This window comes from Nyctereutes procyonoides, unplaced genomic scaffold, assembly GCF_905146905.1.
Source record: "Nyctereutes procyonoides isolate TBG_1078 unplaced genomic scaffold, NYPRO_anot_genome, whole genome shotgun sequence".
In the NCBI taxonomy this organism is placed as follows: domain Eukaryota; kingdom Metazoa; phylum Chordata; class Mammalia; order Carnivora; family Canidae; genus Nyctereutes; species Nyctereutes procyonoides.
In genome coordinates this window covers 3,408,988-3,421,968 of record NW_026575139.1, presented here as the reverse complement: position 1 = coordinate 3,421,968, position 12,981 = coordinate 3,408,988, and the positions used below count along the sequence as shown (strand labels likewise).

General features: G+C 54.8%; 1 long non-coding RNA gene across 4 annotated transcripts in view; it reads left to right on the top strand.

Moving 5' to 3' along the window:
* LOC129495970 (uncharacterized) overlaps window positions 1-8,850 on the top strand; it is a 33,965-nt gene extending 25,115 nt beyond the window's left edge. For all 4 annotated transcript variants that reach the window (XR_008661639.1, XR_008661640.1, XR_008661641.1 and 1 more), the window contains one exon: window positions 8,473-8,850. This is a non-coding gene — a long non-coding RNA (uncharacterized LOC129495970). The remainder of the gene's footprint in view (window positions 1-8,472) is intronic.
* Window positions 8,851-12,981: the final 4,131 nt, after the last annotated feature.

The following is a 12,981-nucleotide window of genomic DNA, read 5'->3' as shown; positions in this document are numbered from 1 at the left end:
AGAGTGGGGGCACAGGATTCCAAGCTGTAGGGCTTGAGACAGGGTGTGAGGAGGGAGTGAGGGGGACTGGGGTGACTTCCATGCCTCTACGGTGGCCCCAAATGTATGATGGAATTCGTGTGTCAGGAGCCACCCTTCTGTGCCTCCATACCACGTATCTGGGCCACGTGAGCCCATGTGCTGGGACTGTAGGACTCCGCTCTCCTCCTCTTTAGGATCTGGGGGTTCTGGGCTCCGCCTCGGCCGGCCTGCAGCCTAGGGGGTGCACTGGCTACCTTGAGACACCTGCTAAGACAGAGTCCCCAAGGAGTTACCCTAACCAGCCTCGGTGTCACCATGTGGACTAGGCTGGGGGTGGGAGGGGCCCGGAGCTGGGTATACCCTTATGTGGTTATTGGAAGTCAGCGGGGGCTTAGGAAGACTTTAAAATGTTGGGTGTGCAGTGGGGAGGAAGAGGGAGCCATAGCCGAACGCCCAGAGGGAGCAGAGGAATAGGAACAAACCTGTAGGGGAAGCTCCTGTCCACGTCTGAGTGGCTGTTGTGGGGTCTCGGTGGCTGGAAATGGGCCAATGGGAGAAGCTCCAGGGAGACTCACTGGTGCCCCGATGGGTGTGTGGGTTGGGAATCCAGTGGGTTATCTGTCTTCTCAGGGATGCAGAAGGCATGAGGGTTATCAGGTCAGGACACTCAGAGCTCTGTGGCTCCTTAAGAGTTTTAAATCTAGGGTTCTAAGGGTCTCCAGTTCTGGGGTGCTGAGATGCAGGACAGGGCTTCACCCCCCACCCCCACCCCCCACTGATGGCTGCAGGAGCCAGAGTGGGAATCCTGTGGGGGCCCCGGCGGGTTCTGTCCCGACCCACGCATGAGGTCTGACTTGGGATCGCAGGGCTCCCCTCTGATCAGGGCCTGTTCTTCTTTCTTTTAACTTATTAAAACAAGAACAAATTTTGTCTCTTGGACTTTGACTTTTGCATGCACTCCATGCACAAATCCTTCCCCTGGTGACACCAGGAGCTCTCCTTAGGTTCCCCTGTGACTCCCAACCCCCTCCTCGGGAAACTCAGCCTCAGGGCTGGCCTTCCAGAGGCTGGGCCTCTGGGGCAGACAGGCCAAGGCCCCCCCTTGTGTTCCTAATGTAAATGGTGTGGATGGTACATGACCTAGAGCAGGAGGTCACCCATCACGCTGACACGTCACCCTGCTGTCTTTCTCCCCTTCCAATTCTTGTCCGTGGGCATACTTTTTTTTTTTTTCCCAAATGGACATCGTTTTTTTTTTTTTTTTTAAGTAAGCATCCAGTTTTTAAACCTTGCCTTCTTCACCACATACATCCTGCGTTTTCCATTCAGTATTTTTGTCATCAGCGTTCTTCTTTTTTCCATGAAAAAAAAAAATCATCGCCTCACTGGCTGTGTTGTGTCGCATCGAGTGGTTATATACCATCATTTGCAATGCCAACCTGCTATTGTTATGTATAACTCATCTTTTTTTTTTTTTTCCTCTAATGCTATGAATTACACCACGGCGAATGGCTTTGCACACCCACTTTTTTCATTCTTACGAATTGCTTTCCTTCACCCTGAAATGACCATTGCTTCATGGCATGCCAGTTTCTCCTGCTAGACTGTGAGCCCCTTAAGGGCAAGGAGCTTGCCGGATTGATTTTTGTACCTCCAGTGCCCGCCATGTCGTAGATGCCGCATGGATGGCGTGCTGGGTGAGAAGGTAGAAGGGTGGGTGAGTGCATGGATGCTGAATGTATGGATGATGTTCCTAGGGTTGAGCTTCTTGAGTGAAAGGCCAGGGAGTTTGTATGGATGTTGACTAATTTCCAAGGGCTTATAGCATTTTACAATGTCCAGCGATGTATTAGCATTTTGTTAAGATAATATTGCTAGATTCTCTCTGTTAAAAAGTGTTTTTCTGTCATTTTAACTTGCATTGCTTTGATTACTAATGAAGGTTGAGCGTTTTCACATATACCTGTTAACCAATTGTATTTTCTCTTCTGTGAACTGTTTGTCCAAGTCCATTGGGTCATGGCTTTCTGGTGAGACTGGTTCAAGGTTGGAATGGATGTCCTCGGGACGTAGTGAGCCCTCCATCACTGGAGCATTCAAGGGGGCAGACACTTGGGTGAGGGTAGTTTTAAGGAGATTCACAGAGCAGGTACAGGGTTGGTCTAGATGGCCTCGCAGGTCTATTTGACTAGGATTTGCTTCTCCCTGGAAATGGGAGGTGGGGACATCTTCCATTTGGCAGCCCGGCAACATTTAAGGGCCCTTCCCCTGGGGGGGGGGTGGGTGGTTCTTCATGCATTTATAATGTATGAACTCTAAACCACACCCTCTGGAACTCTCGTGGGACAGGAATATCTCTTTGGCTCCCTAAGGTCCAGAGAGCCGTGCCTAGCATCTCGTGTAGTTAGCTGGTGACTTCCCAGCAGCCCTGCCTCACCTTGGGGAAGCCAGACCCCTGGGCCGTCATTTCCCACCTCTTAGGGAATCAGGAGAGGCCATCTGCTGCCCTTTCCATTGCCAGGGTCCTGTGATGTGTGAGCAGATGTCCCGAGGCCTCAGATGGATGGGACGTTTTGGATCAGGACTGGTGGAGAATCCTCCCTCGGTTTTTCTTCAATGAGGCAATTAAATTCCGTGATCCGAGCAGCAGACTGGTCCCCACGCTCTTCTTGGGCTCCCCTTGTGCCCACCACAAACTAACCGCGGCTCAAAGGCCATCAAGACCACTTGGGGAGGGTGGGTCCCTCCCTGGAAGGTAGGAGGCTCGCCCTACCTTCCAGAACACACTCTGCCCTCAGCACTGCTTCTTCCCGCCGAGCCCTCTACTATAGCACCGAGCGCTCTTTGCCTGCGTCAAATCAGTCACGCACATGTCTGTCCCAGCATCGAGGCTTGGGAGGCCAGCAATGACTTCCAGCATTAATTTAATCCATCCATCCATCCATCCATCCATTCATCCGTGCGTTTGGCCTCCATTTCTTGACCTGGTGCTTCGGCCTCTCCCTTCCCTAAAAGCAAACCTTTCCATTTTGGGCGGGCTGTGTAGCGCCGTGGGCTGTGGTCATGAAGCGAACGCCCGTATTAGAGCTTTCTCCTCCGGGGTCACTGCTCTGAGCACGTCCCAGCTGGACTCATCTGCCACTGTCACCCACACGGCTTCTGTCCCCATGGCGCTTTCCCAGGCATCACCCACCGCGATGGATCCAGGGCCGGGGTCCGAGAGGGCCCTCCAGCCGTGAGCGGAGGTGTCCTCCCCAGGCCGCCCTGCCTGGTGCATGGTCCCTGCCATGAGCTTTGCCTTCAGCCTCTCTGCTTCCTCCACCAGATGGCAGTGGTCGTAATTCACCCCCTCATTCCTTCATCCCTTCATTCCTTCACCACCGACAAACATTTTTCTCAAATCAGCTGGTGCTATACTAGAGCTGGCTCCCAAGGACTCACCCCGATATCTCCTTTTGGGGGAAAAGACGAGCATGTCTCCAAGAGGCCGTGTTTGTGTGCCAGCAAAAGGCGCGACCCTTGGTCCGGCTCCCAACTTCTAGAGCCGAGTTCTGGTGGAAGTTTGATTGCCCTCCCCGACTCTGTTCCTTACAAAACTAGGTTGATTGGTAATCAGCAAACTGTGTCCCTGAGTGTTCAGAAATCATAATCTGTGTCCTCAAGAGGCCAGAGTGACGGCTGGGGGGTCTGAGATGAACGGCCGCTTCTGGCCGTGAGCAGGCTTTTAAGTCATTAGGACACCCTGGTCTTGCCACGGTGGTGATCTAAAGAGCGGTTCCTGTCCCTTCGGAAATTAGTTAATGCTGGGCTCGATTTAGAGAAAATTGGGGGAGATGATTGCTCACGGAGGTGACAGGGAACATGCCCTGTGCGGGGGTCTGTGCAGAATTATCCATTGGCAGACCTGGGCATCCAAGGCACGTGGCACTTTGCAAACCCCGGACGTGGCCCCAAGCATTCACGTGGGTCGCGGGCCAGGTGGGACCCCCTATAGCTCCCTGCTGCCCCTGTGGGACAAGGCAGGGGTCCTGGGGCCTCTGCTAGGAATTCTGCAGTTTATTCATTGCACCGGAGGCGGGGGTAGTGGGCAAAGCCAGGACCCTGGAGCTGGACAAACGTGTGTGGTTTAAACTGACCTTGACAGCTTTGAGTCTGTCTTCTGGGGGGGACAATGGCACCCACCTCGCAGGGCTGTTGTGAGGACTTTTGTAACCAGGGCTTTGAACTGGGATTCTGAAGGCGGTGCGCGTGCCCCCGGGGGGCTGTGGGCTGGGGGCTGGAAGGCGGGAGGGGCAGCCCGACTCAGCAGGTTAGAGGAAAATCACTTTGCCCAACATGCAGGAGGCATTGTGGAATAGAGAGCTCAATTTGTAGGACACGGTAAGCTCAGACAGGAGTAATTTCCGCAGGGACCTTCATGCTGGGGGGATGGGAGCCTCTTTGGGCAACACCTTTGGCCCCCCCCGGGGTACGCGTTCACCCTCACCTCTGTAAAAGGTTGGAAGCACCCGCTGTGTCTCGCCTACCGCTGTGTCTGGCCTGTGGGCGGCACTTCCACATGTCCCCCTGCAAGAGACCTCTCCTGGCCGTGTCCTCCCTCCCGAAACATTAGGCATCAGCCATCAAAGACACTGCGATGTCCCCTCTCTCAATTAACAACAGCTGGGCTCAGATGCCAGCAGCCCGGATGCCTAACACAGTACCAAGCCAGTGGTAGGGGTCGCCTTCCAGTTTTGTTGAACGGATGCATGGGTGAATGGCCAAATACCGAATTGTAACCAAACGCAAGTGGCAGATGTTAAAAGCCTCACCAAGAGTTTGTATTTCCTCCTGATTAACCTGTTAACAATCGTTGTATTGTATCTTACGGACTCCTGTATGACGTGTGTTGTTTGAAAACCGGGATTCTCGTTTTGGGTGTCTTGCGGCGAAACCTTAGCTGTCTGTGTTTTGTGTTAGAAATCAGAGCCCGGCAGACCCCGGGGGCCACTTAACCGACTGGGCCGCGGTAGGCGAGCCCCCTTTCCTCTCTGACCCTCGGTCTCCTTTTCTCTGATGGGTTCCCAGAAAGCTTCCTCTGCTGGGTGGTTGTGAGGCCGAGGGCCGGGTCAGCTAAAACGCAGCTGATCAAACGCTGGCTCTCAGTGAGGATGGTTGTATATCGGGGGTTGTCTGGAAAGTTCCAAGCCCTTGCTGGTTCTCAGTGAGTAGAGAGTTTATGCTCAGATTGTATTTCAACAGTCAATGGAACGTATAAGACAGAGGCTGAGTGGTCTGCAAGTATTTAGCGAGTTGGCCCAGGGTAGATACTGGTTTGATTAATGAGTGACGGCTTCTTTCCTTCCTTGGAGCCTCCCCCACAGCCCCACTTTCCATCCTGGCTGCTGCTTCTCACATGGAGGTTGCAGCTGGCCTGGGTGGGTGACTGCTTTGAGTTTGCTGTACCTGTTGATGTCGTGTCTGGTTTTATGGGGGCTTCTGCAGACATCCGTGTGTGCCCTGAGTCGAGTCTGCTAGGCAGGGAGAGCTGGGATGGGTGAGGAGGGTGACATCTTTGAGGACAAAAGCTCCTTCTTCTACCCTTTAGGCAAAAGGCCTGTGATCCTGATTTCCTCACATCCCTCTTCCTTCTTTCTTGGGCTGTAAGGTGAAGAAATCGGTCTGGGGTCCCGTCTGCAGCCTGGAACCGAGCTGGGGTGGGGCTGTCAGCCACCACACCCTGCGAGCTTCCGTGGGCCCAGTTTCTAGATGAGGAAGTTGAGGTTCAGAGACACCTGGAGATCGGAGCCAGGAGGACACAGTCTTTCGTGAGGAGCTGGTGCTCCTTGACCCTGGCAGCCCAGCTCTCCAGTTACTTTGGCCGTGCCTGGCTGTGGTCCTGCAGGGGGCACAGGCCTCCAGAGCTCACTTGGGTGCATGTGGGACATGGAGGCTTGGCTGGGTTAGATAAGATATTATGGGATTATTTGGGGTTGGGGGGGTCTCATCAGGAGACCTCTGAGTTTTTCTTTCCTGGCTCTTGTTCTGCTCTGTCATCCCCAAACGCCATCCCGGGTGGGCTCGTTTTCTGTACCCCCAGCCTCCCTCTTGCCCTGTCCTCCCTCTGCAGAACCCTCACTGGCCTCCCCTTCTTTCTGCCTCCCGCTTTCACAGGCTCGGTGGCCCTCGCTGCTGTCAACCTGGCCACTTCTTGCAGCAGCCTGAGTTTTTATTGTGATGTCTGGCCTCCACCTCTGTGTACCTGCCAGTAGGAGCGCCAGCACACACACCCCGATATTCCCCTCCCTGGGGCTTTGCTGAGGGGGCCCTTGCTGTGTCACTGTTGCTGTCTGCCCCATGGGCATCTCACATCCTTGAGAACGTGCCTGAGCAGAGCGGGGGCCTTGCCTCAGTGCTCCCGAGGGGGCCCCACAGAAAGGACAGGTGGTTAGGACCCTTCTCCCAGAGGACTCGTGAGTCTTGTGTTCAGGTGTCTGCTCCCCGATGGGCCTCAGGCTCCTTGAAGCTTAGGCCTGTGTGTGACCCAGGATGAGGGACTCCCCTAGGGGCCCAGTGTTTACACATCACCATCCCCTTGAAATGGGCAGGGCTGGGTCCCTGTTTCCTGAGGGCAGGTGAGGAAGTTGAGGCTCAGTGGGGTCACAGCCAAGCTGTACTTGATCCTTTACTCTGACATCTATGCTTTTCTGGCCCTTGACAGCACTGTTAACTGCACTAGTGGGCGCCTAATAGATGCTCACTGACTGACAAGGCAGGGTTCCCAATGCACGTGAAGAACTGAATGGATTGTTGGCTGACCTGCAAGTTGAATCCATGTGTGTTTAAGAGGCGAGTGTGCTTTCTTGGCACAGACTCTAGGGGGCGAATCCTGAGGGTCTCACCGCCCCCCCCCCCCCGCCCCCGCAGGTGCAGCCCAGAGGGCAACCACTAGAGGGTCCCTCCTGAAGGAAATGTCTGTCTTCTGCCCATTTTTGGAAGCATTTATGTCTAGAATAAAACTTCATTTAGGCTAAAGTGTCCTCGTTTGTGTTGTGGCCCAAGGCATTTCGGTAACGTGGCCTTTGGTAATTCCCGGGCTGGAGGGATGCTCTGGTCATGCCCACACCCTCTCTGTGGTTGGCTGCGGGCCCTGGGGGTGTGGAGGTCTCCACCTGAAATGTCTTTGTCACCACCATTGGTGACAATTCACCTGTAAGGCACATGCCAAGTCTGAGATGCAGCTGTGGGCACCCAAAAAACGAGGGCTGGGGACTGGACTCCACACCTTGGTTCATTCCATCTGCTCTCACCCCCAAAGCACAGTACATGGGTACAAGTTGAAGGATGGGACTCTGGAGGTCTTGCTCTTTTGAATTCTGGTCCTGGTGTCACCTTTGGCTGGCACAGGGGCCTTGGGCAGGTTACAGGCACCTCGAGGCTTGATTTTCCCACCTGTAGAATGGGTGCTGAGGGACAGTATCCGTTCAAAGGATGCCGGTAAGCACCGAGTGCAGGCTGTGTGCCTTGCTGCACCCCATACGCTGGCTCTGAGAGTCATGGTCTGGGGTCGAGGCCACTCTGGTGCCTGCGTGTGTGTGGCCTGGCCAAGTTTGCTCACCTGTAACCTGGAAATAGTCATGTTTACTTGGCATGGTTATTGTGGGATTCAATGAGATTGTTTATGTGAAAATAAATGCTTTGTTACCTGGTGCACAGGTGGCCTCACCCCTTGTCCTCCGATGGGCCCTGGGTTTGGCCACAGAGCCCTGCAGCCTGTGGGCCCTGGTGGCAAAAGCCCCGTGCTCCCTGAACTACGGTGGCCCACCTGGCTGTGGCGCGGAGTGGAGGGCGTCAGGGAAGCACGCGGCCAGCTCTGGGGAGGAGTGAGGGAGGGAGGGTTTGCTTTTAAATACAGAGATTTCACAAGTTCAGAGGGGGTGGGGCTGAGGCCAGAGGTGGGGGTGGTGGTCAGGGAGACTTTTAGAACCTCCCACCCCCACCCCCCCACCGCCGAGGAAGAGGAGGCCAATACTTTAGAGAATATCCAAGTTTAATTGGCAGGGGTGTGGACGGGATAGCTGGGGTGGTGTTTAGAAAGGCCGAGAGTTCCGGATTCAGGGTCAGTGAGGTGAGAACTCTCAGAGGTCATGGGTGCAGGGGGGTGTCAGGACTAAGGGCACGCTTCTGGAAATCTCTGCAGGTGGGGGAGACTGCAGGGGGGTTGGTGGTGATGTGTGGGAGCCCCGCGGTTGAGGGGCACTAGGTAGAGGGGCAGGAGCTGGTGCCTGGGTGCTCCCCTGGCCCCCCATGGCTGCTGGGAGCCAGGGCCTTTTCCCCGAGTGGTCCGGTGGTGTTCAGTCCCGGGTGCCTCTCTCCTCTCCTCGCCCCCCGGCCTGCCTGTCTGCATGAGAACTCTTGTCAGCCAGTGAGACCGGGAGCAGGCCCCTTCATCTGCACCTGTGTCTCTCTCAGCCTCCGCAGCCACAGGGACACCCTGCACACGTTCCCGCGGGACAGGCCGGACCCAAAGACTCTGGACCAGGGCCGCCCCCTGCGAGGAGGGGCATGCCCTCCCGGCCTCTCCTTGCATAGCCACCCGCCCTCTGACTGATGGACTACACTGATCTGAGGCTCAGACACGTGGGCTGGACCCCTACCCACCCCTCACGAACCCTGAGACTTGGGGGAGCCACCGAGCCTTCACTGTCCACACCTGAGAAGTGGGCTCGGACAACCTACCTCACAGGGTTGTTGTGAGGAGCGAGTGATGCGGTTTGAAAGCGCCTGACTTGGGGCTTGGCACACCCTCTTGTGCTCTCAATAAATGTGTTTCTTGCCTTAACAAAAACAGTGATGGATGTGCTACTAATATGAGGAGGGCTGAATGTCGGGTGTCCTGTCTGGCTGGGGTTGCTCTCACCCAGGGCGTGTGGAGGGCGGGGAGGGCTGGGGAGCCAGCTCTGACCTTCTGTGGCTGATGTGTGCTGGGGTGAACTAACTCGGGCTGGTCCCCCTTCTTCTAATGGTTTGGGACATCAGGTTCCTTTCCAGAAAAGAATGTAGCTGGGGGGTGGAGGAAGTCTGAGCTGAGTGCAGCGTTGGGGGTCCCCGGAGCCCCAGGGGGGCTGCCCCCAGGCTGCGACTCTGCCTCCCCTCCTCCTGCACTCCCAGGGCCCTGCAGGGGCCGGGCAGAGCTGTCGTCCTGCTCGAACTGACGGTGAGTGTGTGGCCAGCCTGGTTGTGACCCGGGGCCAACGCTTGCTGCACAGCTGGGTGGGACCCTGAGGAGGCTGCAGAGGGGGCGCCTCAGACGCAGCCCCTGTTCCCACTGGCACGGGCGCTGAGCCTTGTGCCTCCGAGACCCAGCTCAGGAAAGGCAGGCCGTTGGCCAAATGGTGACAGTGGGGAGCCAAGGGCAAGGGAGCTGTGGACCCGAGTCCACACGGAGTCCTGGGGGTCAGCACACCTGGCTTGGCTGCAGCAGATGGACTGGACACGCAACCAGAGGGAAAGGAGAGGCTGACTTCTGCCACCGTCACCATCAACACCAAAAGCCACCACCACTGCCACCTCCATGACCTCCCCCTCCTTCCTCCTTCATCACCTTCTTGCTGGCTTCTCCTCCTCTCTCCTCCTCCTCTTCCTCTTTCTTCTCTTCTTCCTCCCCTCCTCCTCCCCCACGCAGGGAGGTGCCTCGAGAGAACTACAGGCGAGTCTCACCATGAGTGTGTGGGGCTGAGCATGGCCCCTTTGCAGAAAGAGAAAAAACCACCTTGGTGCCCATAGCCATGTGTCAGCCAAGGAGACTTGACCCCAGTCCCTGATGGAGACGACCACACCCATGGTGCAGAGTATGGTCCAGGCAGCATGGAGACAAGGAGAAGATGGCTTCTAGAGTGTGTCCCACTGAGATGAGTCTATCCTAGCCAAGGTTGGGCCAAGAGGCCAGGAGAGTCCTGCCTGTGGTGGACAGAGCCTCAGCCTCTCAAGACATTCAGATGTCCGTGATGAAGGGCCCCCTTGATGTTCCAGAGCCGAGACCCCAGCTCCAGCCTCCATTGAAGCTCAGATGTCCATGATGAAGAGCCCTCTAGATGTTCCAGATGTTCCAGAGCTGAGACCCCAGCTCTAGCCTTTGATGATGTTCAGATGTCCATGATGAAGAGTCGTCTTGGTGTTCCAGAGCCGAGACCCCAGCTCCAGCCTTTGATGAAGCTTAGATGTCCATGATGAGGAGTCATTTTGGTGTTCCAGAGCTGAGACCCCAGCTCAAGCCTCCGATGAAGCTCAGATGTCCATGATGAAGGGCCCCCTTGATGTTCCAGAGCCGAGACCTCAGCTCCAGCCTCTGATGAAGCTCAGATGTCCATGATGAAGGGTCCTCTTGAGGTTCCAGAGCCAAGACATCAGCTCTAGCCTCCATTGAAGCTCAGATGTCCATGATGAAGGGCCCCCTTGATGCTTCAGAGCCAAGACCCAGTTCCAGCCTCCAATGAAGCCCAGATGTCCATGACAAAGGGGCCCCCTTTGATGTTCTAGAGCCAACACCCCAGCTCCAGCCTCCAAAGAGGATCTTGATTCCAGAATGAGGGTCCCCTTGATGTTCCAGAGCCGAGACTGCAGCTCCAGCCTTTGATGAAGCTCAGATGTTCGTGATGAGTGGCCCCTTGATGTTCTAGAGCCAAGATCTCAGTTTCAGACTTTGATCAATCTCCTGCATCCAGAAGCAGAGTCTCCTTGATGTTTCAGAGCTGAGACTCCAGTTCTAGCCTTCGATGAAACATGAACATCCAGAATGAGGGTCCCTTTGATGTTCCAGAGCTGAGACCCTAGTTCCATCCTTTCATGAAGCTTGGGCATCCAGAATGAGGGGCTCTCTTGATGTTCCAGAGCCAAGACTCCAGGTCTGGCCTCCAGTGAAGCACAGATGTCCTTGATGAGTGGTCCTCTTGATGTTCCAGAGCCAAGACCTTAGCTCCAGACTTCAGTGTAGCTTGTGCATCCAGAAGGAAGATCTCCTTGATGTTCCAGAGCTGATTCCTCAGTTCCAGCCTTTGATGAAACTTGGGCATCCAGAATGAAAGTCCCCTCAATGCTCCAGAGCTGAGACATCAGCTCCTGCCTCTGATGAAGCTCAGATGTCCATGATGAAGGGTCCCATTGGTGATTCAGAGTTAAAACCTCAGCTCCAGCCTCTGATGAAGCTCAGACGTGCAGAACTGGTGAGAAAGCCTCAAGGCTTTCTTGGACAAGACTTTGCTTGGGCAGGACTGGGTGTATTGAGACTGGAGATGGCAGAGGAGACTCTGTTCTCCACCCATGGCCTGCAGCACTCCTCACTAGCCACACCCGAGGTAGCATTTGGACGCCATAGGAAGCTGGGTTCCAGATGCATTAGGAGAGGTGTGGAGTAGGGACTCCTGGCAGGAGGAACAGTGTTAGGAAGATCATGGCAGTCGAAATAATGGATTATGGGTGGTGCTGCTGACGAAGCTTGCCCATGAGAGTGTATCTGTGCAGCAAAGCACCGTTTTTTATGCCTTTTAGTTGTGCTGGACTCATGGCTGGCTGCACACCAGCCTTGACCCATGGGGCTGCCAAGTTGGCTGGACCCTGGAATGTAACCCAAGCTCGTTTCTGCGGCTTAGCTCCTCTCCCAGGGGAAGGTGCTAAACGCCCACTTGCCAGACTGGCGTGAAGCTGTGACCTTGGGGCGGGTCAGATTTGGTTGCCTCTTTCTAGCAACGGAAACTCATTGAGGTTGGGACTGAGACAGGGCCAGGCCATCATGATGGGTGTGAAGACAGCATGGGAGGCAAGGGGCGCCTCCAAATCCATGGGGACATGATGGCAGCTTCCCAGATGCAGCTGCCCTCTGGGCTGCGACTCTGCCCCGAGCACCTTGATGATAGCTGTGGTCCTTCGGGAACTCAGTTGACACCAGACTGTCCACTAAGCTGGAGAGAGATGACAATGAAAGAAAAAAGGCCAAAGATAATTGACTTTCTCAGAAACCATAAGAACTTCATGGGTGGATAGAGTCGAAGCTATGGAAAGTGTCAACTTTGGGAGAAGAGAATGCACAGGATCTGGATGTGCCGACTCCGAAGTCTCTAGACTGGGAGATTCTGAGAATCTGATATCAACAGTTATGCCATTGAGACACAGCTCCAATAATACATCCCAGAAACGGACTTATTTTATGCAGTTGGAGCCTGCAGGAAAAGGGAGCAGCTAGCAAGAGTTCTTGAAAAACACATCCTAACGATGCCAACATCATTTTGGTGTTATTTCCTGGAAATTCATTAGCATTTGGAACTATGCGCACAAAAACTTCTTTTATGAGTAACTGGAACTCCAGACCTGGGATGGAATGGAGGAAAAATGTCATCCTAGAGGACTGCCCTGCCCTACCCCCACCCTCATTTGGCCAAGTTATTTTAGGAGGTTTCCAAGAACAAGCAATTATTAGAATCACTCATTGCTGATTTCCTAGAAGTCCCCACAACAAATTCAAAGCCAAATGCAAACCGGGTGAGCCGGCAGGCTTGCAACGCTTGTGAAGAAATGTGGAATCTGCTCTATAAAAAGTCATCTGCTTCAGGGAGCAAGGCTCAGAGTAGGCATTAAGGATGATGGGTGGAAGTTCTAGGTCATTAGGCAGAGCCCCTGATTTAAGATAAATCAGAGACTCCTACACAGCCCCTCCCAGGAAGGTCCTCCAGCTCTGGGATGTTTCTGGAGTGTGCTAGGCATTGTGCTGGACTTGGGGAACAGATGAGTTAGATGTGCCCTGCCCTCCAAGTGTGAGAGGCCACATTCTCCCACCGTGGTCTCAGTGTGGAGGGCCTCCCTTGGAGCAGGGTTAGATGGCCAAGAGAGGTCTCCCGGTTAGCTCCCCTAGTTTCCAGACGAGGAACTGAGGCCCAGAGACCGGTTGTTTCCTTGATGGTAAGCCCAGCTCTCTCTCTGGGGGTCAAA